Here is a 27324-nt window from a genome sequence, read left to right on the forward strand (position 1 = left end):
AGGGGAAGTTTAGGCTCGACGTGAGGAGAAAGTTCTTCACAGAAAGAATAACCGACCAATGGAATGGGCTGCTCAGGGAGGTGGTGGAGTCACCATTCCTGGAGATGTTCAAAAAATTATTGGATGTGGCACTAGGAGACATGGTTTAGTTGTCAAGTGGTGTTGGGTAATAGGTTGAACTTGACGATCTCTGAAATCTTTCCCATCCTGGTTGATCTTGTGATTCTGTGATGAACGTCCCACACGTGAAGCTCCTGAATAAAAAGAAATCTTGAGTGGTGCATATTTGTCAGTTAAGAATGATTCTTATTCAAGTATTCAGAGAAAGAGTGGTGAAAGAATATGTAATGTATTTAATCTCAATATTGGTTTTATTTACAAGTGAATTACTTTCATTCTGATAGCGCTTTAAACAGTGCTCAAAAATTTCTACTAATGACAATAGGAACATGAAGAAACACTGTATATACTTTGCAGGATCTTGGTTCCAGTGTTTAATGGTAATAAGGCATATGGCTTGAATTCACTTGCATGCCTCGAATGTGTCCAAATTCCAGTGTTCAATGTATAACACACATATCATTGATGGCCAAGTCTGTCTTGCCTATATAGTCACTGGAGGGAAATTAGGTACATTTACAATACAACTCATATTAAGCAGGTGTTTAAAACAGGCAAGGTGAATCACATTGCAAGATTATTTTTCTACATTCAAGGGAAAAGGAGCCTAGCTATAGAAATCTATGTAGAACATGCTAACCATTAAATCAGAAGAATCTGATAGTCAATAAGAACCAGTATAACTGTCTCATTTTATCTTTCTTCTTCTATTCTCAATCATATTAATTTAGTTTTGAGTCTAGAAATCTTGGCTAGTTTTGCTTAGCTGAATTTCTTAGATATTTGAGTCCTTCACATTATTACTGATGTTAAGTGGGTTTATTTCTAAGCAGTTCTACTACTTGGAGTATAAAATATGATTGAGGTACTATCATACCATGTATAAATTAAATTAATAAAGTTTATTTTTTCCAAATATTCTATTATAAAATATTACATTAAATGCATTCCACAAATATTTGTCCTTAAGACCCAAAACTCTTTTAATAACAAAACATTTATTCCTAAAATGAAAATGTGTTACATTTAAACTGAGTAAGATTTTTATCCTGATGTGTAAAAATCCTTTAAAATAGGATGCCTATTATGGGAAGTATGATAAGAAATAACCTTAATCATCAGTTCAGATACATGTTGTGCAGTTCAGAAAGTGTTTCTGGAATCAGGGCTATAAATATGGTTTGCTATATTATCTCTCAGACTAAGAAAGATTTAAATGTGAGATCCAGAATTTTAAATGAAAATTACTTACGTATTCTGAATATTTTTAACAACTAGGACAGATAAGATGCCCTTACATAGAGATGACAGTGATTAGAAAATACATTTTCATACACATTTCCAGTAGAAACCTTAATTACTACATAAAGAAACATCTGCTCCAAAACTGACACACAACTTGTGACCTCTTATACCGACATCCATGTTATTACATATTAGTTTTATCTACTTTTATTTTCTGCACTTCTTTACATTCTTACTGAATGACCTCTGCTTCCATAACATTAACAAAATAAAATAACTTATCTGAGAAATGTCTTTACTAAAACTGTATGCAGTTTCTGGAGATGCAAGACATCTTCAAAAACTAAGTTCACATCACTGAGATGAGATTATTGGATTGTCTTCATTAAAAATCAAGCCACATTACTTTATCAGCATACAGTCTTCTTCACTGTTTGATAGTTTATTTGCATGTTTGCTTTCAAAGGAAATTTTAGATATTAACAAATTTCTCATTTGACAGAAAATAAAAAGCTGCACTTTGATATACTTGTCCTAGTTTAGAGCAGGACAGATGCTCTATTGTCCTAAAAGGAGCAAAAGAATGACACTTACAAAAATGGATTGGATAGTGATGGAAAGTTTAAATTGAAAAGCAGTTCATATCCAACAAAAATTCTCAAAGCATAGTGGTGAACATATACCAAAGCATACAGAGTTCCCTTATACCACACCTAAAATCCCAACTCTTCCCATAGAATGGAATGGAATGGAATGGAATGGAATGGAATAGAATAGAATAGAATAGAATAGAATAGAATAGAATAGAATAGAATAGAATAGAATAGAATAGACCAGACCAGACTGGAAGACACCTTCAAGATCATCGTGCCCAACCCATCATCCAACACCACCTAATCAACTAAACCATGGCACCCTTCTCCTCACCTGGAGTACACCCATAACGCCCAGGACTCTTTCTTCCCTCTATCCCCCCCACTGCTAGGCTGGTCTTAGGCTGGCCAGGCCTGAAACTGCCCCACTCCACTCCTTTCCCCTTTTTCTTCCCCCTTCCCCCTCCCCAGGCCAAAGAGATACTCCTCTACTGTTACCTGATAAGAAAGCATCTCCCATGAGAGCAAGACAATGACTTTGCATCCAGATTTATAAAGGTGCAGGATTTATGGGTAGAAATACACTATTTTCTGTGTCCATCCACTGGGCTGGGCACTGGAGGTTTAACTCTGTAGCTTCAGTTTAGGAGGCACACAACCTAAACTGCCACAATACTTTGCATAGCTGGAAGAAACTGAACAGCCTTAAAACATAAAGGGAAATTTCTTTACAGTGAGGGTAACATAGCACTGGAACAGGCTGCCCAGTAAGGTTGTGTAGTCTCCTCTGGACACATTCAAAACCCACCTGGATACATTCCTGTGCAGACTGCCCTAGGTGATCCTGCTTTGGCAGGGGGGTTGTGCCCTGTGGCAGTTTTAGGCTGATGTCTAGGAAATTTTCCACAGATTGAGTAGAAAGTGACAGAATGTAAATAAATTACCTTTGGATGTAAACAGGAAATAATGATAAGGTATAAATAATCCCATTGGTCTGATAACTGTCATAAAGTTAGTTGTATAAACTAACTTTCTGTCTTTTGGCTTCTTCACTCTAGCAGGTACTAGCTGGTTGCTTCTGCTGGCTTGGTGACCTTGGCTGCATTCTTGTGGCTAAGTACTAACATGGTAGTCTCTGCTTTTCTCTTTTCTTTTCTCTTGTCCCTTGTAAAGGGGAAAAAGGAAGCAGAGAGGGAGAAGCTGTTGGTAACCCCCTGGCTTTGTCCAGGGGGATTCTTGTATAGTTTACAAATTGTAAGTACATGTAAGCATTGTATATTTTGTATATATTTGTTGCATTTCATGTTTCTAGATTGTAGTTTTGCTTGCAAATATAGCTTCATTTGCTTCCATATGACCTGGTCTGGCAATTTTATTCTGAGGGAGTAATTTCAACCCACCACAGACCCAATGATCTCTGGAGGTCCCTTCCAATGTCTAATCTTCTGTGATTCTGTGAAACTGGTAAACAAAAAATGTTTCCCTCTGGATGAAATTGTCAGTTCTCAGTATTTAATGATCTTTTATACAGTTATTAATATTTTTTATAATAAATAAAGAATTTATTTAAATTTTGAATAGGATCTAACTTAATGGATGTTCAAAATGTACTTCCAAGAGGAGACTCAGGGGTGACCTTATTGCTGTCTATAACTACCTGAAGGGGGGTTGTAAACAGGCAGAGCTTGGTCTCTTCTCCCAGGCAGCCAGCACCAGAACAAGAGGACACAGTCTCAGGCTGCGCCAGGGCAAGTTCAGGCTGGAGGTCAGGAGGAAGTTTTACACAGAGAGAGTGATTGCCCACTGGAATGGGCTGCCCGAGGAGGTGGTGGAATCACCATCACTGAGGGTGTTCAGGACTAGACTTGACAGGGTGCTTGGTTACATGGGTTAGTTGATTAGGTGGTGTTGGATGATAGGTTGGACGCAATGATCTTGAAGGTCTCTTCCAACCTGGTCTATTCTATTCTATTCTATTCTATTCTGTTCTATTCTATTCTATTCTATTCTATTCTATTCTATTCTATTCTATTCTATTCTATTCTATTCTATTATCATGTTTTAAACAGTCTTCTGGATGACCAGCTAAGCTAAGATGGTTCTGTTGTCCTAGACATTTAATAAGCAGTATGCTGGGTCTGAGAAATATAAATGCAATAACATATGTTTTGGGTTTACTTTTCTGTCTTGCTTGGCTTTTTTAAATTATATTTATTTATTAGAGAGTTCACTTAGAAACATAACCACATTCCTTAGACTTAGGAGTCTTTGTTAACAACTGCCAGTTCCCACTGTCTTGAAGTTAACCTTGGATCTCAGTGTTCTCCATTAATTTAAGATTTTAATTTTTTTTCTGTTTCCTGCCTACACTGGAAGCCAAACATGTGACTCTAGCAGTCCTTGAAATTTCTGAAGTCTTTTGCTCACTCTCAGAGGAAGATAATTGCTCCAATTAAAGTCACTGAAGTTCCCACTTCCCAGCATGTAAATACGTGAAGCTGAAAATGAGGATTTGATTTGTTTGTTTAAACTTAGTGCGAGGTAACACACCTTAGGGTTTCTCACATGTTTTTCTACCAGTGCTCCAGGAAAGCACAGTTCTCATTTAGGTCACATATCATATGTGTCAATTATGGGTGTCTTGGATACCTTAAATACCTCAGCAGCTAATGGATACATTTAAATAGCCACTTGAACTAAGACAGGAAGTATCCTGACTAACGAAAACACCAAATGCAGAATTCCTCTTATGCTACTGCAAAACCTAAGAAAATAAACACAACTGTCATCAAACAACATCCAACACCACCTAATCAACTAAACCATGCAACCAAGCACCCTATCAAGTCTCCTGCTAAACACCTCCAATGATGGTGACTTCACCACCTCCCCAAGCAGCACATTCCAATGGCCAATCACTCTCTCTGTGAAGAATTTCTTCCTAACATGCAGTCTGAACCTCCCCTTGTGCAGCCTGAGATTGTGTCCTCTTGTTCTGGTACTGGTTGCCTGGGAGAAGAGACCAACCCCCACCTGTCTGCAACCTCCCTTCAGGTAGGTGAAGAGAGCAATAAGGTCTCCCTTGAGCTTCCTTTTCTCCAAGCTAATCAACCCCAGCTCCCTCAGCCTCTCCTCATAGGGCTTGTGTTCCAAACCCCTCACCAACTTTGTTGCCCTTCTCTGAACACATTCCATTTACATAAAAGTTCCATTTACAAAAAAAGTGTTACATGAAAGTAGACCAGAATTTAATAACTCCTTAATGAGTTACTAATTTTACATAAAACTCAATAAAGCAAGTCTTGTGAAATGTATGTGCAGTACCTGTGAAGGAATCATTGAAGATTTTAGTTGCTGTGATTTATTCCACCTATGAAAAAAAAAAAGAAACAGTTTCTTAGCTGAAGTTATCACAGTAGACTAAAAGTGAAATGTGCCTTTTTTTCATTGAGCTTCTGCTACTAAGAGGTCATGGCTGTTTGCAGTAAATGTGCCTCTGTCTATCACTGAGTATAAAAAGCATGTTTCAAACTTGTTCAATCTATAAAAGAAAGTAGCTTGCCTGAATTTTCCTGACCTCTCCTTTTCTTTATATTTTTTATTGTCCTGCCTCCATTAGACTTTCCGTACTGAAAAATAACAATGGCACATCTTAAGCCAAATTGTGAGCCTGACAGTACAGAGGAAATGGACACAGAGGCAAAATTACTTTTGTATATATACTTGAACTTTTCAGCATAAAAGATTCTGTCTGTTGTTTTATAAGTTTCACTCTTTACTTTTCTGCCCTTCTGTGTTCAACTTATGCTAGTACTGAAAATGTTTGAAATGCATTTAGATACAGAAGTAAATTAGAAGCACTTAGCCATTGTTACTTTATAAAACTCTTTTCTAAACACTGAGCAGAAACTGATGTTCAAAGGATAATAACAGGATTTAACTCTGTTTGAAAGCTAATGAACAATAGCTGCATCTGATAAAATGCTTTAAGGGAGTGGGTGGAATTTAGTAAGGGATTAATCAACTTGTTACTAGGACAAGAAATAAAGGAGAGTTTTGGCACTTAAAATTTGATCGTGAAATCACCATTCAGCTGCTGTTTCAATAGGTTGCATAAGGTTCAGGGATTTTTTTGTTGTTGTTTTGATATTTTTTTTTTAAAAAAGGTCTTACTGTTCTTAGGCAAATGGAAGATCTATTCTGGTTCACATACAGAAATGTGTTGTTTAATTAGAAGAAGCAAATTGATGCTTTTCTCTTGCCTATTCCTTGCCAAACCATTACAGACTGAAGAAGAGATGAAACTCGTTTAGCATTGGTCATCCAACAGATAGTGTCTAATTTAAACTTGCTGTCACTAATGATTTGTGTTTTCCTAAGTAAGATGTCAGATATAATCAGCATGAACCTTCCTTGCAGGTTCTGACATTTCTTCACAAACTCTAGAAAGAAAATGAATTTAGACTAGATACTTAAGATAAATTATAAAACTTGGATCTGAATGAATCCCATTGCAGCCTAAAGGCTCCTCATAAGCATTTGATGACATTTTCAGTTTTTACCTAATTGTGCTCCACCCTGTTAAAGAAATTTGTTCACTACATTCCAGGTTATTCAGTATGAAAGATCATTGTGTTTTTACTGTATGTAATTAAACCAGACTCAAAATCACCAACAGACTAACCAAACAAAAGTTTTCTGCCTTTAGGGAGGTTATTTTAGCATCGGATTACAAGGTGCTTATTACAGGAAAGGTAAATGATTGAAGAAAAAAAAAATCCTCATGGAAAGGACAAATACAAGAGTGTATAAAAATGGCCAATAGGGGAAAACTATATCTAGGATTTTATCTTATAGTAGGTGTGACATCTGATTTACCTGTTATTATTTTTAGTAATGAAACCTAATTATTATTTTTAATATCAAGTGCTTAAACCAAAGTTCTGCACATAGATATCTGAACCCCAAACAGTATGAATACTCTTTTTCTCTTATTTTCTAATATACAATCTTCAAGAAGATATTCTTAAAAAGTGATTAATACTTCAAGAAGTGAAATACATTGTCTATTTTTTAATTGTAAGCAGTAATTAATTTTAGAAATTAGCCCTAACTTTCCCCATCAATGTTTTTTTCTGTATTGCTGTGCATTGGCGTGTGTTACTCTGTATTAAGACATTCCAATAAGAATTAAATCTGCCTTCTGCTTAATTCCAGCCACTTAAATGGCAATCTACATGGGAGACTTAATTATCCTACTCTTTGAATGGTCAGTAAAAGAAACAAATTGTTTGTATTCATGTCACCTCAATGCCTAAAGGCTTATTGGAAACATTTTAATTATATATTGTGTTTTCTAGGCACTTTTTAGGTGGACAAGAATCAGTTTCTTTCATATGTAATTTTGCTCAAGTGTTCATCTGGGGAATAAAAACCAAAGTGACCATAACTATGTATCTTTGTCTATGTTGCACTGTTTGTAGAGGAGTATTTTTACAAACATAAATCACATCTCTTTGTCTCAAGGTGAATAGTGCATCAGTTATTAGTTCAATATATGTGAATAAGGTTGAATGAAAAGAAATATGAGTTGTAATTTCAAAATATACCTTTTTATAAACTTTGCATTCTGATACTGCAAATTCTCAGCAAATGGAATTTATTGATTTTTGGATAGATGGTGACGAATGAAAAACAAATCAGAAGAGGACTAATTCATCTCTAATGAGACTGAACATCAAGCTATTCAAGAATGGAAACACAAAGATAAATGATCAGCTGAACAGTCAGGAATAGAGAAACAATCTTGCAATATTAAGCACTGTTTTCTTGTCCACTTAGTTTCTATTAAATTTATTTCTCGCATTTTCTGTCCTAACTTAATGCAACATTGTTTTAAATGTTCTTATAAAGTCCCTGCTTTTAGTTTAAAATGACATTTTGATTACTCAAATCTTTATAAAGATGTCAGAATGTGATGCACATGCAGTTTTAGCTAAATGTCTAGAAACAGAAAAATAATCTATGAAAATGTTTTTAAATAAATATATTTATTTTCAACTATAAAAACTATTCAAACTGCTTGCACACATAACTCAGACATATTTTTGCCTCCCTCATGTGTATATACACATGAATAAAGGATTATAGGGGATACTGAAGTCCTTTAGTTAGTTTTGAAGTCTTTGCATGACTTGTAAACTCACCTGTACTGACATGGGAATTCTACTAGTAGACAACTCTGTAACTTGCAAGGACTTCAAAACTGATAAGTTTGAGATTTTTATGTCATTATATGTAATAATGTAGTTTGCCCTGTCTCTGTCAAATCTCTTTAACAGACCCTTTTATTTTCATTACCAGCAACTCTAGCGTAGATTGTTCATTAACACTATACATTTCATTAAGTTTCCACATTAAAATGATGAAAAATTGGAAATATTTGCTGCTAACTTAAATTGTATAGGATTATTTGTGAGAATTTTTCTTAAAATTAGCAGTAAAATCACTGCAAATTCACTGCAACATATATTGATCCTTGCAAATTAGCATATGGTGCCAGATGCACAAAGTTATTGATTGTTATCCTTGAACTCCTTTGAAAAGATAATGATGTTTACAATTTCAGCTACAGAAGAAAACCTTTAGGGTATTAGCTATCTGACCCACAGTGCTTTAAATTCTGGCTGAAATATATATATCATGGAAATCAGGGACATGGCTATCAGAATTATTCCGCCCCCCCCGCTTTGCTTTGATGTTTCTGCTGCCTGGAGAATTCAGGATGATTTAACTGCAACTTTCCATTATTTCTCAGAATAAAACATCTGAAGTAAGGTTTTTCTGAATTCTTCAGAACATCCTTATATATAGCATAACATATTCACAACACAAAACAGTAAAATGGTTTGCTAAAAGAGATTATGCTTTATCTTGCTCATTAGGAACACAGTAAGTTAGTATTCAAAAGCCAGATACTTTGATGTTATGATGCTACAAATATAAATAATTCAATGTAGTCTGTTGAGGTTACAGGGAGTTTCCTGGACAAAAATATGTATCACTGTGGATGAAATGTTTAGAAATAGCTATAATTTTTTCAGTTGTTATTAGAATTCAATATTTCAGGTTTCATAGTTGTCATGTATGGTTATTTGGGTTACTTTTTTTTGTGTAGTGATAATAAAAAAATGTGGTGGGATGGAAGGGGTAAGGCCAAGAAGCCTCCTCCCTTCCATCCCACCACAAGTGATTAGTGAGAATATGACCAAACTTCTGAAATCCACCAGTGTATCAATGAAACAATACCTATGAAGGAACTGAGATAGCAACAAGGTACATATATCAAGGAGGCAGAGAAGATCTCTGAGGACATTTCTACATGTCAGAATTAAATCCCTTTCTCATTCATTAATGTTTTCAGTCTTTTCTATACAATATATTATCATATTTCATTTCTCTTCTAGGTAGACCACCCTTTCTAATTTAATTTCAGCCTAAACTGTGATAAGAATTTGAACATGAACCCAAAAAGACCTAGTCAAACCACATAGCATCCTCAAATAAAGGAACTTATGGATGGTGCCCATCCATAAGAAGGGCTGGTTGGATGAGCCAGGGAATTATAGGCCTGTCAGCCTGACCTCAGTGCCAGGCAAGATCATGGAACAGGTCATCCTGAGTTCAATAACACAACACTTACAGGATGGCCAAGGGATCAGGCCTAGCCAGCATGGATTTAGGAAGGGCAGGTCCTGCCTGACCAACCTGATCTCCTTCTATGATCAGGTGACCCGCCTGGTGGATGTGGGGAGGCCTGTTGATGTAGTCTACCTGGACCTCAGCAAGGCCTTTGACACCATCCCCCATAGCAAACTGCTGGCCAAGCTGTCAGCCCATGGCTTGGACGGGAGCACACTGCGATGGGTTAGGAACTGGCTGGAGGGCCGAGCCCAGAGAGTGGTGGTGAATGGTGCCACATCCAGCTGGCAGCCAGTCACTAGTGGTGTGCCCCAAGGATCAGTGCTGGGCCCTGTGCTCTTTATCATCTTTATTGATGATCTGGATGAGGGCATTGAGTCCATCATCAGTAAATTTGCTGACGACACCAAGCTGGGGGCAAGAGTTGATCTGCTGGAGGGTAGAGAGGCTCTGCAGAGGGACCTCGACAGGCTGGACAGATGGGCAGAATCCAACGGCATGAGATTTAACACATCCAAATGCCGGGTTCTGCACATTGGCCACAACAACCCCATGCAGAGCTACAGGCTGGGGTCAGAGTGGCTAGAGAGCAGCCAGGCAGAGAGGGACCTGGGGGTGCTGGTTGATGGTAGGCTTAACATGAGCCTGCAGTGTGCCCAGGCAGCCAAGAGGGCCAATGGCATCCTGGCCTGCATCAAGAACAGTGTGGCCAGCAGGAGCAGGGAGGTCATTCTGCCCCTGTACACTGCACTGGTTAGGCCACACCTCGAGTCCTGTGTCCAGTTCTGGGCCCCTCAGTTTAGGAAGGATGTTGACTTGCTGGAACGAGTCCAGAGAAGAGCAACAAAGTTGGTGAGGGGTTTGGAACACAAGCCCTATGAGGAGAGGCTGAGGGAGCTGGGGCTGCTTAGCCTGGAGAAGAGGAGACTCAGGGGTGACCTTATCACTCTCTACAACTACCTGAAGGGAGGTTGTAGACAGGCTGATGATGGTCTCTTCTCCCAGGCACCCAGTACCAGAACAAGAGGACACAGTCTCAGGCTGTGCCAGGGGAGGTTCAGGTTGGATGTTAGGAAGAAGTTCTATACAGAAAGAGTGATTGCGCTATGGAATGGGTTGCCCGGGGAGGTGGTGGAGTCGCCGTCATTGGAGGTGTTCAGAAGGAGACTTGACGGGGTGCTTGGTGCCATGGGTTAGCTGTTTGGGTGGGTTGGATTGGTTGATGGGTTGGACACGATGATCTTGAAGGTCTCTTCCAACCTGGTTTGGTTTATTCTAATAAAGTTTATTCTAACTGGAATCATAAACTACTTTTTCTCAATATCATTACTTACCACATTGTCTGAAACTTATTTTCCCATTTAAAATAAAGTTGCATTGTAGTCTAGTGATTACAAGGAAGGAGAGAAAATAAGAGAAACATACAGAAAAGAAGACAAAAACCACCCAAAACAAAAACAAACAAACAAAAAAACCCCAAACCACAAGTTGAAATGCAAGTCACTCTTGTTCAGGGGCTACCTATTAATCACATTGCAATGGAAGTGATATTTCAGTTTTACTGTGTGTTACGTTTCACTTGAATGATTCTTTTTAATCAGTTTATTGTCATGGGTTAAGCGGAATATTTGATGATATTACTCAAAACCATCCTGCCTCATGCCAGCTTCAAAATGACAGTGCTGGCTGAGGCAGCATATTACGGGGCTTGAAGTTCAGATTGTAACATGAGAGGCTTCCTGTTCCAGTTTCTGCTTTTGTTTTATGGGTTTTGAGTGTTGTCCCTTCCCTGTGGGAATGGTGTCGAGATAGGTGAGAATTGTGTAGTTCCTTGGTTTTCTGCTTTATGCTGCTTCTTTCCTGATTTATGCTGCACATTTTCCCCTGCAAATATGCTAAGCTAAGGTAATTGTGCATTATATTATTAGGTAAGGTGGCTGTGCATTGCATTATTATTATCTGTTAGACTCAGTAAAACTTTTTATCTCAAGCCTGGTTATCTCAGACCAGAGGGGTTATGTTAGTTTTTCCTCACTTCTGTAGGAAAACAGGCAGGTTGGCTTTAACCTCTTAAGTGTATCTATTTCACAAAGATCTTTAGAAAGATCAACACTCAAAATTTGTAATCTTATTTTATTCACTGGGGAAATCATTACAGTTCTTAGGAACAGACATTACCCTCAATATCTTTTCTTGAAATTACAGTGACTTTCCTTACCTTTCATATTTTTTTTTTCGTGACCTCCCCTACCTGTGTAGGCACAGCAAAACACATCACTAAATGTTCATTGATTCAAAAGAAGAAAATACATTTTGAAGTCCAAGAAACTTAGAACTTTCAATGTAATTTCTATTTCCAGCAAGTTAATAAAATAGATATCTAAGCTTCAAAAATCTAAACTACCTCTTCTTGCAAACAAACAAGGCCATTCCTGAGGATAAAATATCATGCAGGGCCATTTCCTTAACTGTATCAATTGCCAAACCAAATGCCAACCAAGTTGGCAACTTGTATTCAGGAAAGTGTGCACACGTATACACACTATAAATGCATGATGGTATCTTTATAGATGTTTTTGTACATTAAAACTGATGGCTGCATAACTGAAAAATAGAAATAACATTTCACATCTGGCCAAACCTGCAAGGTATTGTACCAAGTAGGAATAAATTATTTTTTCCTCTTTTTTTTTTTGTATGGCAAATATAACATTTATATTACCTTATCATGAGGTACTGGAAGTTACTGAACAAGACTGAGTATGATCAGTAGCTTCACCTTGAATTGTGGAGTTTATTTATTGTTGAGACTTTTCCACCATTGAAAATATCCTTGACCAGAACTATCATAGCAGCACTTTCCCTCCACATATGCTTACATTCTTCTTCCTTCTTATATAAATGGATGAAAAAGGAAAGTAATATGTCAAAGGGAGGTGATTTCGGTCAAAACCTATCAGCTTCTGACATCATCTGGACAAGGATTGTGCAAACCTACAGCAGTAGAAGAGACTGGAAGGAAGAAAGAGAAATGTGTCTTCAGTGAGAAAACAGAAAACTTCTTGAACAGTGCTTGGGTGGAGATCATAGCTGTCAAGGTCCCTAAGTCTCACTGTGAACAGCTGTGGTGTTGTTTTTGTAATTCTTTTGTGTTTTGGTCTATAGCAATAAGACAGAACACAACGGTTGTTCGTGTACCACTAGCATAGAGCTGAATGTAATTCTATTATTCTGTTTAAAGATTAAACTAGCTATGCACTGAAGTAAGAATTTACCAGGGTTGCAGGTAGTTTGGTTGGTTTATTTGCAGTGGCTACCCAGAATAATTTTCTTTCATTTAATTAAACTAAATTTTTATATTGTTAGAAATCATTATGCTCAGGTTGTGGTGAGAAATGTCAGAAGAAATAAGGATTTCATATGATTTGAGTTAATTGCAGCATAGAATAAAAACATCTCTTCAAAGAGTTCTTATTTTCCTTCTTCACATTTTTCCTAAGCCCAGTGCCCCAGCAAGCTGCCAGGGAGTAAGCAATGAAAGAAACAGAACTGTAGCTAGAGCTACAACATCCTGATTCTTCTTGACCAACATATTGATTCAGTAAAGCATTATAATTAAGCAGGAAAAAAGTACTGTTCCTATTTTTCCAGTTCTCTACCCTACACTCCACCTCTCTCTCATTTTGAGATTAGATAAAATAAGCAAATCAGTTTGAGACAAAAATATAAGAAATTCATACATATTTCTAAAATCCCAGTAGGCTGAAGGATTCCCTAATATTTAACCTGTCCACTGCATTCTAACATAATATGGTCTTGGCTCCTTTATAAATTGACAAAATGAATGAGAAATTGAGTAAGTTACATCAAATCCTTGACCTGTGAAAAACATGTGTGACAGCTGAGGCTGTGCCTTTAAGAAAGACAGCTGCAGAATTCTCCAGCTCAATGTTTGGCTGTAAAAAGGAAAACAAAGATTAATTCTAAACAAATTTCATTGGTCAGATGTGAAATGTACCATAGCAAATATCTCTCACATCGTTTTCTCTCACTCACTCCAGCCTCAGTCTGTCTGACTTTTCATTTCTTGGCCAGAGTGCATGCAACTGACCCTGGACTGAAACTTGATATGATAAGAGAAACTAACTTTCTTAACAACTGCTTTGAACTAAAGATTTTCCTTTAATATCCTTTTCTCTCTCTTTTTCCTTTTTCACATAATTAACTACTAAGGGAAAGGGAAGGAGGGAGAGAGAGGTTTGAGGGGAACCCAAGATAGGATACTCCTGCAAGGGGGATTTTGCCTGTGTTGTGTTCTTTCCTGTAAATTCTTATATAATATTGTAAATACTGTGTATTTTGTATATATTCATTGCATTTCATTATTTCTTGTGAAATACAGCCTCCATTCACTTCTCTGACTGGGTTAGCTGTGCTTTATTGTTGGTGCTCGTGGATTAAAGCACCACACCACTACAACATGAAAACATAATTCATGAATAACCATGTCTCTGTCTACCTTCCAAATCTTTGCTATGCTTCCCTCTTTATGATGAATGACTGGAGAGGTCCCAGAAGACTGGAAGCTGGCCAACGTGGTGCCCATCCACAAGAAGGGCCGATTCAATGAACCAGGGAATTATAGGCCTGTCAGCCTGACCTCAGTGCCAGGCAAGATCATGGAACAGGTCATCCTGAGTGCAATCACACAGCACTTACAGGATGGCCAAGGGATCAGGCTCAGCCAACATAGATTTAGGAAGGGCAGGTCCTGCCTGACCAACCTGATCTCCTTCTATGATCAGGTGACCCACCTGGTGAATGTGGGGAGGCCTGTGGATGTAGTCTACCTGGACCTCAGCAAGGCCTTTGACACCATCCCCCACAGCAAACTCCTGGCCAAGCTGTCAGCCCATGGCTTGGATGGGAGCACACTGCGATGGGTTAGGAACTGGCTGGAGGGCCAAGCCCAGAGAGTGGTGGTGAATGGTGCCACATCCAGCTGGCAGCCCGTCACTAGTGGTATGTTCCAAGGATCAGTGCTGAGCCCCGTGCTCTTTAACATCTTTATTGATGATCTGGATGAGGGCATTGAGTCCATCATCAGTAAATTTGCTGACGACACCAAGCTGGGGACAGGAGTTGATCTGCTGGAGGGTAGAGAGGCTCTGCAGAGGGACCTCGACAGGCTGGACAGATGGGCAGAATCCAACAGCATGAGATTTAACACATCCAAGTGCCAGGTTCTGCACATTGGCCACAACAACCCCATGCAGAGCTACAGGCTGGGGTCAGAGTGGCTGGAGAGCGGCCAGGCAGAGAGGGACCTGGGGGTACTGGTCGATGGTAGGCTGAACATGAGCCTGCAGTGTGCCCAGGCAGCCAAGAGGGCCAATGGCATCCTGGCCTGCACCAAGAACAGTGTGGCCAGCAGGAGCAGGGAGGTCATTCTGCCCCTGTACACTGCACTGGTTAGGCCACACCTTGAGTACTGTGTCCAGTTCTGGGCCCCTCAGTTTAGGAAGGACTTTGACTTGCTGGAACGTGTCCAGAGAAGGGCAACGAAGTTGGTGAGGGGTTTGGAACACAAGCCCTATGAGGAGAGACTGAGGGAGCTGGGGTTGCTTAGCCTGGAGAGGAGGAGACTCAGGGGTGACCTTATTGCTCTCTACAACTACCTGAAGGGGGGTTGTAAACAGGCGGATGATGGTCTCTTCTCCCAGGCAGCCAGTACCAGAACAAGAGGACACAGTCTCAGGCTGTTCCAGGGGAGGTTTAGGTTGGATGTTAGGAAAAAGTTCTATACAGAGAGAGTGATTGCCCATTGGAATGGACTGCCCGGGGAGGTAGTGGCGTCAGCACCACTGGAGGTGTTCAGGAGGAGATTTGATGGGGTGCTTGGTGCCATGGGTTAGTTGTTTAGGTGGGTTGGATTGGTTGATAGGTTGGACGTGATGATCTTGAAGGTCTCTTCCAACCTGGATGATGATGATGATGATGATGATGATGATTAGTAATAATAATAATTATTTATGGCATGGGATACACCTGTTAGCCAGCTCAGGTCAGCTGCTCTGGCTGATTCAAAACCGCAAGTGATCTGCAGACTGTGGCTGGTCTGTGACTCTGTCCCAGATGAAAAAAAAATGAAATAATTATTTACAGAGCCTGGAATTCTCTGATAGTATTGAAAGATGTACTTTGTATATCTACTTTGTACATCTTTCCCACTCACAGAGTTAACAACAAGGAGAGATTACACAGAATACTATTTCACCTCAGCCATTAGGTGTCTTCTTTTTAAAAGCCCATTAATTTGGATCAACATCTAAACTGCTCGAACAAAACCAGTATTTCTGCTTGTTATTTTCTTGTGCCACAGAAGACTACTGGCGATGGCTAAATCAAGGCCACCAGAATCTATTTCAATTTTGACCTTTACATCCTGTGAACTACACCAATTTTCACATATCTATTGACTTTCTAGGGTTATATTGTGCTTACATGATCCTGGAAAATACTGAAAAAATGAAGAATGCTTTGCTTCAGATGGGATAGCTATTGCAATTACGACATAAAGCACATTATATCAGATAGGACAAATCATACCTCCATTTTTAGTATCTTATGAAGACTTGAAATACAGTTGGAATTTTCTTGTCTTGCTGAAATACAAGAATTATTAGCAGTTTTGAAGTATGATTTTTACTGTGCATCTAAAGCAAATATGTATTGTAACATTACAAGTATGCCCCTAACTCTAAGCATTTAACATCATGCATAGTACTGCCTTTGGTAACAGAGGTATTTAAAGTTAATATCATCCTGCATTTCTTTTAATTGTCAGACAATAAAGATTGTGCACTTGGAAGAGGTCTGTGAGCCATTACAGAGTTTAATTTGATGTTTCAACACTCTATAAAAGCACAGTCCTTAGGGATTCTGACATAACTGAAGTTAATTTCTAATGTTAGTGAATTGAATTTGTGTGCAGTTTTGGTTTGTTTTTATGAGGAACAATTGCAAGACAATTATAAAATGCATAAAGAGAAAGTAAAAAAAAACCAAACTGTAATATTAATTCTCCCTCTTTACACTTAAATAGCAATGTTGACTAAAGTCTATGAAATAAAAATAAACATTGTGCAATTTGTACACCCTCTTAGATATTTTGGAATAGCAATCAATTTATTTTTAAATGTATTTTAATGAAGAAAACCATCTAGACCTACTCAAATATATTCAGGACATTATCCTTTTTGTATAATTGAAAAGGCAGTTGATTGAGCACATAAGCTTCTGATATATGGCTTGATTTTAATGATTGCATACAGTGAAATGAAACTGTGTTGAATGTTATGTGACTGGAATGTGTTGTGAAACTGTTTCTGTTCGGTTAGTTTAGTATGCTATAAGCTTCAGATTAAATAAGTGTAGACAGCAACCAAACAAAAAGAAACAAAAATACTGTACTTTGACATATAGAGATAGCTAAGTCTTATCTGCACTTTACTCCTTTACCCTAAATAACTTATTTTAAAAGAAAAAAAATAAATAAAGGAGAGGCAGAATTAAAAGTAACTACTAAGAAATGAAGCATGCTACAGTAACACATACAAAGAAAATACGAAAGAGGAGGGCTTGGTAGAAAATTACACTTTGTTGCCATAAATAAATCCAATCTACACTGCTGCTCAGTGATAAATTTCTTGCAGGAATTTGGTAATATACTATTTAAAAAGAATATTTAAGTATGCAGATTATGTATTATCAAACCATCGAGCTATCTTATTGTTTTCGTTGGAAAAGGCCTCTAGGATGATCAGCTCCAACTGCTGACCTAACACCACCATGACTGTTAAACTGTGTCCCAAAGTGCTACGTCCACATGGTTTCTGGATACTTCCATGGATGGTGACTCCAGAATCTCCCCGGGCAGCCTGTTCTAATGCCTGACCACTCTTTCAGTAAAAACAAATCTCCTAATGTTCAGTCTAAATCTCCCCTGGTACAATATCCGACTATATGCTCTCATTATATCACCTGATACTAGAGCAAAGAGACCAACCCCCACCTCACTACAACCTCCTTTCAGGTAGTTGTAGAGAGCGTTGAGGTCTCCTCTCACCCCAGTTCCCTCATCCACTCCTCATAAGACTAACTCTCTAGAATGTTCACCAGCTTCATTATTATTCTTTAGACATGCTCAAATATCTCAGCATCCTTCTTGTAGTGAGGTGCCCAAATATCCTCAGATTCAACTTTTTGTATGTGTCATACGGTTATCTCTAATTTTGTTTTTATGGAAATAAAAGAAGGAAGGAAAACCAGGTGGTCTCCCAACTTCCTTGACATGGTGTTATTCTGCTCTTTGGATTTATAGACTTAAGTAATTATATAAAAAAAATATGGATTTGGGAATAAAGCTTGTTTAATAATCTTCTACATATTGACCTACATATCATCTGGATAGGGCCACAGGTTTTTTTTCCATAGAAAAAGTTCCAAATTCCATTCATAGTCATTTTTGTGAAACTGCACAGTGATAGAAATCAGACCTAGGTTGTTAAGCATGGGGTAATTAACTTCAGTTATCACAAAATGGTTTCTCAAAAGTTTCACAAGGATTTGGCAGAACATGATCATGTGTCAATGAGTTTACCTAAAATTACACTTCTTGCTTTCAATTCTTTGCAGAGGCAAGTAAACATCATTAAAGCACTTTATATGAAGATGATATCATTCAATCTTTGCTTTTTGTGCTGCTATGGTGAGTTATGGTTATTGTCTTGACCCAGTGTCCCAAGGCAACCCTGGACAGTGAAGAGGTCATGCTAAGATTCAAAAATTTCCCTTGGAGTAAATCAGGGTGAACTGACACCAAAAAGCTGATGAGTTAGGTTTATTAGAGTGAGTGCCTTAAGGATGTTTGGTTGGACCAGAGCAGAGGGAAAATGGGAAGAAAAAGGAGAGGAAAGAGAGAGAAAGAGAAAGAGAGAGAATTAAGAAGAGGTAAAACGGAAGATGTCACCACTCTTTGGATCCAGGGATATTTTCACAGGCATAGTCCAAGTCCTTCAGTGCTGGATGTACATCCCAGCAGTATCTTTTTTAGTGGATGTAAGGAGTGGATCTCAGAAGTTGTGGTCATTTTATATTCTTTTGATGGGGAGGGGTTGGTCTCTCAAAATCACAGAGGTGTGCAAAGTGAGGTATGCAGAGAGGTGAACAATTCAGTGCAATGTCTGCCGTTGGCCTTCCCATGGCGCTGCTGCAGTGGTTTTAAAATAAGGAAAGAGGGAATATCCACCTCTGCAGAAGCTTCCCTTTTTCTTGATTAAGCCATCTGCCAAGCCAGCAGCTATCCTCCAGGCTTACTAAGGCTATCACCCTGTCTATTCAAGACCAGTTTTGTCACACCTTGTTTCAGAAAATAGAGTCATTACGGGTTATCAGCCCGGTCCTGCCACACACATTTCAAGACAAATTAGGCTATCACAGTTAAAATAGTCAAATCTGAAAATTAGGGAAGTTGTCCAAGTATCACATTAAAGGTAAATGTAATTTGATTTCTTGTAGACCATAAGCTTAAATAACTATTTCTGTAATTAATAAAAGTTAAGTAAATAACCCTGGGACTACTAAAGTTTTGAGTTAACAGACATGACTGACTACATTCCTGAAATTTGCATCCAAGCTAATATGAAAGACCAGTTGCAAAGACAAAATCTCACTATTCTACACAACCCAATAGTTTCTGAGTTGCTTTTGAGTTCAGGATATTTTTCTTTTTTTAATTCTTAAAAATTTATTTCACATATAACTCATTCTATTGCCCTAGCAGCTACAAACAGAAACTGCATATAGGGAGACCTGTTTAAACTATCATTCTTGCTGAAGAAATGCACGTGAAATTCTAGGATGTCACTTGGTCAAAAGCAGTCAAACTCTTCATGGATGTTAACATCATGAACACCATCATTAGATGTTGGCTATTTTTTATTTCCCAGATCTGCCTATGTTTCAGTGAACTCTCTTGGAATTCAGATGGAATCCACATCTTAATTCTAAATGCTTAGAATGTATACTTACATCTGAGTTAGGTACTGCAGGCTATCATTATAATCAGCTAACCATTACTGTCAAGGGATAGATATGGATACATTTAGGGAATGATTCATTTAATCCTAAAGCACCTGCCTGAAATAGGGTAAACTCATTACTCTCCAGAAGTATTTTTTTTTTTCTTTCTATTGATCATAAGGGAAGACTATGATGAGTAGTTCAGAATAAAGCTTAAAGTTTAATGACAATACATTTGCACACCTGATGCTTTAGAAATGTCGACAGACTGATGAGTGAGTTGAGTAGGGCAGAAAATATGTAGCTGACATCAGGGTATGGGTAAGTAGAAAACTCTGTTAAAATCCCCAAAGGAAAGACATTGAAGTTTGAGAATTAATTTGAATCACTTTTAAATGATTGAAGGCAACGTTTGTTTTTGTTCTTTCAGCTTTTTCTCTTCAACTAATCAATAAGGTGTTGTCACTGTGTTTATTGTCGTCATCTCCTCCTCCCTCTCCTTCTCCTTCTCCTTCTCCTTCTCCTTCTCCTTCTCCTTCTCCTTCTCCTTCTCCTTCTCCTTCTCCTTCTCCTTCTCCTTCTCCTTCTCCTTCTCCTTCTCCTTCTCCTTCTCCTTCTCCTTCTCCTTCTCCTTCTCCTTCTCCTTCTCCTCCTCCTTCTCCTTCTCCTCCTCCTCCTCCTCCTTCTCCTTCTCCTTCTCCTCCTTCTTCTTCTCTGAACAAGTACATCTGTGACAATTTATCAAACAAAAGCTTCTTTCTGGAGATATCAAGATATTTTTTTCCTCTAGGTAGATGGAGTGGCATCAAAAATTCCAATAATAATCAAGAGACAATAGCAGTATTTATAACAGATGATCCCCAAACGAGTCCATGCAAATATATTTACACTGTCTCTAGATCCAACACACAGCTAATTCATCATACTGACTGGTGAAGGGCCAGTGGATTTCTACATCCAAGAGATTTCAAGTTTGAGGTTTCAAGATTTAAATAGGAGGGAAATTTCTGTCATGGTACTGTGCAAACTGACAGATCATGAAAGAACAGAGAGCTGCGAGCCCAGGCCTGTTCCACTACCCCAGTCACAATTAGGGCAGCTGGGGGCCAGTGAGGCAGTCCCAGCCCCAGACATGAGGCACTTCCATGGGGACAGGGTTGGGCTGAGGCTGGGCCTGGATATAGGAGTATGGGTGATTACCAGGTGGCAAGGCAATGTCCAGGCAGGGCAGGGATGTGGGGAGCTGGGGCTGGCCGTCCTGTGGTCTCACTGAAAAAGGAAATGATGGCTCCAGGAGGGATGAGATGGGGCTCCTCATGAGTCCCAGAGGTCAGGGCCATTGAGGCCTATTACTGCCCTCAACTCCTTGATGTCCTGTGATTAGACAGCATATGATCTGAAAATAGAGAACAAGCCAGAAGACTTGGTCATATATGGGGAGCAAAGCTTTTAACAACTCTTCTTTGAGTATGGAGCCAGTAAGGTGGCACACTCATCTTGCGTACAGGAGTTTCAAAGTTGGATGTAGAAAGAGTTGGTGAAGTAGAAGACAATCTATCCATCTTTAACATAAATCTATAAATTTCCTTTTTTCAGTTGGAGACCATGACATATCTAAGTCACACACTAGTTTTCCATAGCTATGTGACCAAAACAGCATAAAGGCAAAAAAGTGTAAGAAGAAAAGTAGGTAACCCTAAAAATAAAGTCCAAAGTAAAAAGAAGCTCTGTTTCAGAACTCTTTGGGCCTAGAATATTTTCATTCATCATTGCTTCTAATTCCCTGGCTCTTCCCTCAGTTCCTTTCTCTGGAAGCTACAGTCAAAGTACCCATAGTGTAAGCCTCAGAGAGCAGCTGACACCATGTTATGCTGTCTGTGGCATGAGGTTTGTGAAGGATTTAATACTGATAAATGAGTAGCTTGACAAAGGGAGAAATAAATGAGACAGCTAAATTGCTTCCTTGTCATGTTAAAAAGACCACCAAAAAATATCCTCTAAATTTAAATGAAAGTCTTACAGTACTTTGGACACAGACATTTGAAAAACAGCTTTGCATTGTTTAGTGCCACCTGAAATGCAAAGCATCTTTATACAGACATTGCCTTTCCACATGCCATGGTAGTTGAACACCCATTAAATGCCAAAAGATAAACCTTGATAGTAGACTTGTTTTGTTCATTGAGTGTTACAATCAGCTCTCCTTTCTAATTCTATTAAAATGATTGTGCAGTTCTCCATATCAAAGAAAGCCAATGAATTTAAAACATTCTCCTGCTTTCTGCCCACCTCCCAAATGACACACATCTATTTAACTAGGACAACCAGGTGGACATTTCCAGAACAAATACAGTTGTTCACACAAAGATATCTATATTCACAGAAAGAGAGGGCTTCTTTGGAGATTTGTGTGAATTAAAAATGTCTGGGCAAATATTAATTTCCAGCAGAAACAAAGATTACATTCTACATAGTAAAATCAGGATTGACATTTTGTAAAAATATTGTTAGTCTTTCTTATTTCTGTTTGCTTCTATATAAAAGTAAGCAACTCTCAGTGAACAGGTAGCGAGGAAGTGTTGGCAAGGACAGAATGACAGCTCCTACTTGCATGCATAACCAAGCTTCCACAGGATGATATATGCCCATCAAATCAGCATATTTGGCAAGTGAACAATGTTTCATATGTTTGAACTTCATATTTTTCTAATTCCCTACCTAATCTTATATGAGTGAAAATTTTCCATACAGGAGAGGGGGTCATAAGAGAAAAGGAAAGGAAAGGATGTGCTGGTTTTGGCTGGGATACAGTATATATTTTTCATAGTAGCTAGGATTGGGCTGGATCTGTGCTGAAAACAGTGTCAATAAAGCAGAGCTGTTTTTGTTATTGGTGAGCAGTGGCTACACAGAGTCAAGGTCTTTTATTCTTCTCACAGCATCCCACCAACATATAAGCTAGGGGTGCAAATAAATTTGGGAATGGACACAGCTGGGACAACTGACCCCAAGTGGACAAAGAAACTTTCCTTACCTTATGATATCATGGTCAGCAATAAAACTACAGAGAACTTTGGCCGGGAGGGCCAACTTATGCTTCTGACTGGATAGGAATCTGTTACTTTGTGGTGAGCAACTGTTTTAATTTGCTTTGCTTCTCTCTGTTGAGTTTTATTTCTCTCTCTTATTTTCCCTTTTTCATTAAAATTTATTGTTCTCATTATCATTTTATGTCATTGTAATTGTTAAACTGTTTTTATCTCATGCTATGAGATTTCTCACCTTTGCTCTTCTGATTCTCTTTCACATCCCATCAGGGAAGTATGGGTGAGTGGATAAGTGGTGCTTACTTGCTAGTCGAGTTAAACATGAAAAAGGGGAAAACAAAGACAGGAATTTTAGACAGTGATATATACTTTAGGTTCCATATATCTAGCAAGGGCACTTTTTGTTTATGCATTAATACCTCCATATGCTTGGTGGTTTTAGTGTATGAATTTAAAGCCTAAAATGAGGTGTAAAAGACATTAAAAAAATGGCAAAAACATAGGACAGGCAATTATTTTTCACTGAAAGACACCACAAGATAAATGAGTAGTTCTCTAATCACAGTGAAAAAATGGATAGACAAGATATGAGCAAAATCTAATCTATACCCTTTAGTAGGTAGAAACTGATATGTCATGTAAATTTCATGTGTGCATTACAAGAAATAAAATCTTAGTTTAAAATGCATATAAAATGTGTCCTTACCAAAGATCTCTGTGAAATTCTTTTTATGTTCTCTCCTTCCACATCTGTAACTAGTTTCCCAGCTTTCTATTTTCAACAGGTGTGGAGACAATTCTTTCCTCCAGTTGCAATGCACCTTCATCCTCAGGTGAGTCACAGCATGCTGTATTGAACACTGTTTTGCAGGTGGGAAGGTTTTACTTTCCACATCACCAGGGCATTAACACATGCATACTGCCTTTTGCATAGTGTATCGTTCTAATCAGTTAGCTGCTTTGCAAGTTGCAGGTAGCAGCTTATGCTGGTCATTCGTCAGCAGTTGCCTTTCCTGAACAGTGTTCCCCTACTTAGTGAGCATGTATCACTCTCTTTTTCTTTCAGTCCTGAACACCGACCTGCAACTAGATCACTTAATCTCTTTAGTTAAGATTCTCCAAAGCAATTCTGCTGTGCAAAACTGTTAGTCCTAAGCAGTGTGGGCTACTACTAAGTAGTTACAGAATCATACAATACTTTGGATTAGAAAGTACCTTTAAAGCCCAGCTAGATCAAGCCTTGGTCTTGGACTGGGACATCTTTCACTAGGTGAGGTTGCACAGAGCCCCACCCACCCAGACTTTCATAGTATCATAGTATCATAGTATCATTCAGGGTTGGAAGGGACCACAAGGATCATCCAGTTCCAAACCCCCTGCCATGGGCAGGGACACCCCACACTACATCAGGCTGGCCACAGCCTCATCCAGCCTGCTCTTAAACACCCCCAGGGACGAGGCCTCGACCACCTCCCTGGACAACCCATTCCAGGGTTTCACCACTCTCATGGTGAAGAACCTCCTCCTCACATCCAGCCTGAATCTCCCCACCTCCAGCTTCATTCCATTCCCCCTAGTCCTATCACTCCCTGAGATCCTGAGAAGTCCTTCCCCAGCCTTCCTGTAGGCCCCCTTCAGATACTGGAAGGCCACAATTAGGTCACCTCGGAGCCTTCTCTTCTGCAGACTGAACAGCCCCAACTCCTTCAGTCTGTCCTCATAGGAGAGGTGCTCCAGCCCTCTGATCATCCTTGTGGCCCTTCTCTGGACACGTTCCAGCACCTCCACATCCCTCTTGTAATAGGGGCTCCAGAACTGGACACAGTACTCCAGGTGGGGTCTCAGCAGGGCTGAGTAGAGGGGGAGGATCACCTCCCTCGACCTGCTAGTCACACTTCTCCTGATGCAGCCCAGGATCTGATGCTTCCAGTGATGGGGCACTCACAACTTGTCTGGGCAACATATTCCAGTAACTCTTCACCCTCACAATAAAAAGTTTATTCTCTATGTAATCAGAATCTATCCACTTTCAGTTTAAAACCATGCCACAACTATGTGTTCCTGGAGCTTTCTTTTCTCCAGGCTGAACAACTTCAATTCTCTCAATCTTTCTTCACAGGAGAGGTGTTCCAGCCCTCTAGTAATCTTTGTGGCTGTTGCCTGGTTTCAGTCTCTCCCTGAACTAGCCTTATTAGGGATACTCCTAGATTCTGGTTCATAGCATGGACTGTGACAGGAATTTACAAAACATAGATTGGAAGAATTCACCGGATACCTTTTAGTCCAATATCTTGCTCAAAAAAGAGCTAGTGGCAGTGGCTGACTGGGTCATTCAGGATTTTGCTAATCATATCTTAAAAATATGAAAAATGGAGATACTACTGCTTCTCTTTTCCCCCAAACTATAAACTTTTTTTTTTTTTTTTTTTTTTTTCCCCCCATTAAAATATTCAATAAGCTTGTTAGAGAGAATGAGCAGCTGAAAATCTCTGCTATGGTTTTCTCTTTCCCTGCAGTTCGATTTCCTGGCAAATTAAATTGAGATTTCTATCTCAAGTAGTGACTAACAACGTAATATATGGCAGATGGAGCATAGAAATCTCACTCCCAGAATCAGTGAATCATTATATGCTTAACTCTAGCCAGAGTTACAATGTACTCTCCACTCACCTCTTATGCAAGAGGTGTTTATATTTCAGTGTAAAAGAAATTTTTAGTATGCAACCATTTGAGCATCAATTCTGAATTGCTTTGCCTTTCTCAAAAGCAACTGAAGGGTACTAAGGATAGTTGGTATTTAAGAAAATCTAAAATATTTTTCTCTGAAGAAAGTACCAGTAGACATCTAAATTACAGGAAACAAAAACTCACATTTTGACTTTCTTGATTCTTCTTTCTACAAGTTTCAAATTTAAGATCTATTAAGTTCAAAATATTACATTTCCTTGTGAACTAACTGTGTCTATAGCATTCTATGTAAATGGTAAAAATAATAGTGTGAGACTCTGGAAATTTACCCCAAAAGATACTATGCTTCAAAACAGATTGTTGGTCCAAATAAGAGGTTATTTAAAACAGCTATCAGTCTTTAGTGACTAGTAGGAGAATAGTATGATATGCTGATGTGTAAGAGTGACATATTACCAGCAACATACAGAGGGGAAAATAAAACCGTAGCTTTATTCAGAGCAGAGAATTTTGATCAAAGAATTTTGACCAGCGTAGTGAATGCAAATAGTGAGCTACATCTCTATTTCGGACATTGTGCAGTGCATCTGCCTTGCTATCAATGAGATTTCCACCTAACAAGAGAGAAGCAATACAACACAGCAACATTTGATTGCAAAGAGCAGACTAAAAACCTTTGGACCTTCCTTCTCATATCAGGTAGCAAAACTAAACTGAGGGACATTTAATACTGTTGTGATATCAGGAGTTAGAATCCTCTGCAATATTTAGTACAAATCATTGGATTTTACACATGCCATTCTTAATGTATTCAAGTAAGGCTAACTGCAGTGCAGACTGCACAGTGAGTATGCAGTATTTTATTTGTACATAAATGAATATGCAGTGAAATGGATGTGTAGCAGAAGCTGATGATCCTCACCGACATTTTGGCCTAAATAGCTATAGACTATATTCTAAGAAACAGAGTTGTTTAATGAACAAAGTAACATTAATTGTGGATCTGGAAGGAAACTTCAATGAGCTTCTCTTGTGGTTTTGCATGATTCACAGAGTACAGTATGTGATGATACAGTTTTTGGTCAAATTAATAAGCCAGAAATATAATAATGCTTGTTAATGCCTTATCCAGGACATTCCACCCGGATGCCATTGGGCAGTTCTGTGTTTAATAAGCTGGGAATGATTATTACTTAATTGCCTTTACATGTGCTTCCTATAGCAGACAAAAACTTACTTAACTATACAGATATTTTTTTCAAACCGTGTTATACATCCATACAACAACCACTAAGTCTGTTGCAGAGTCTTAATTAGAGCAATATAGCTCTGAGTCCCATCAGTTTTTGTCCAACACTGAGTGGATCTCTGATGGGGAGTTGGCTCTTCTGGTTGTCCATCATCAATGAGTCTCTGGAGAAGTGACATCTCTGGTTGTCTATCCTGATGAGTCTCTGAAGAGGTGTCCTCTCTGTTGTCCACCCCGATGATGGTCTTTAGTCCCTGGATGACTGGTCTTCCTCATTCCTGGTCTTGGCCTCTCTGTTTCCAGTGCTGGTTGGAACTGGTCTCTATCCTGCATGGAGGCAAAACTGGCCTTGGTATGTAGCAACTGATCAGGTTAAATTGACGGTGAACCCGTTCAGTGATCACTAGTTCCAATTCTCACACTGACCTTCAAGATGACCTCCTAGCTTCATCCTCAGCCCTGTCTCATCACCATAATATCGATCCAGAGTGATGGTCAAACCATCTTTATTTTTTAGAATAAACCTTTATTTAGAATAAACCAAACCAGGTTGGAAGAGACCTTCAAGATCATCGTGTCCAACCCATCAACCAATCCA

Source organism: Melanerpes formicivorus, unplaced genomic scaffold (genome assembly GCF_026170545.1).
Source record: "Melanerpes formicivorus ecotype bairdi unplaced genomic scaffold, bMelFor1.0.p_v2 SCAF_44, whole genome shotgun sequence".
Lineage (NCBI taxonomy): Eukaryota > Metazoa > Chordata > Aves > Piciformes > Picidae > Melanerpes > Melanerpes formicivorus.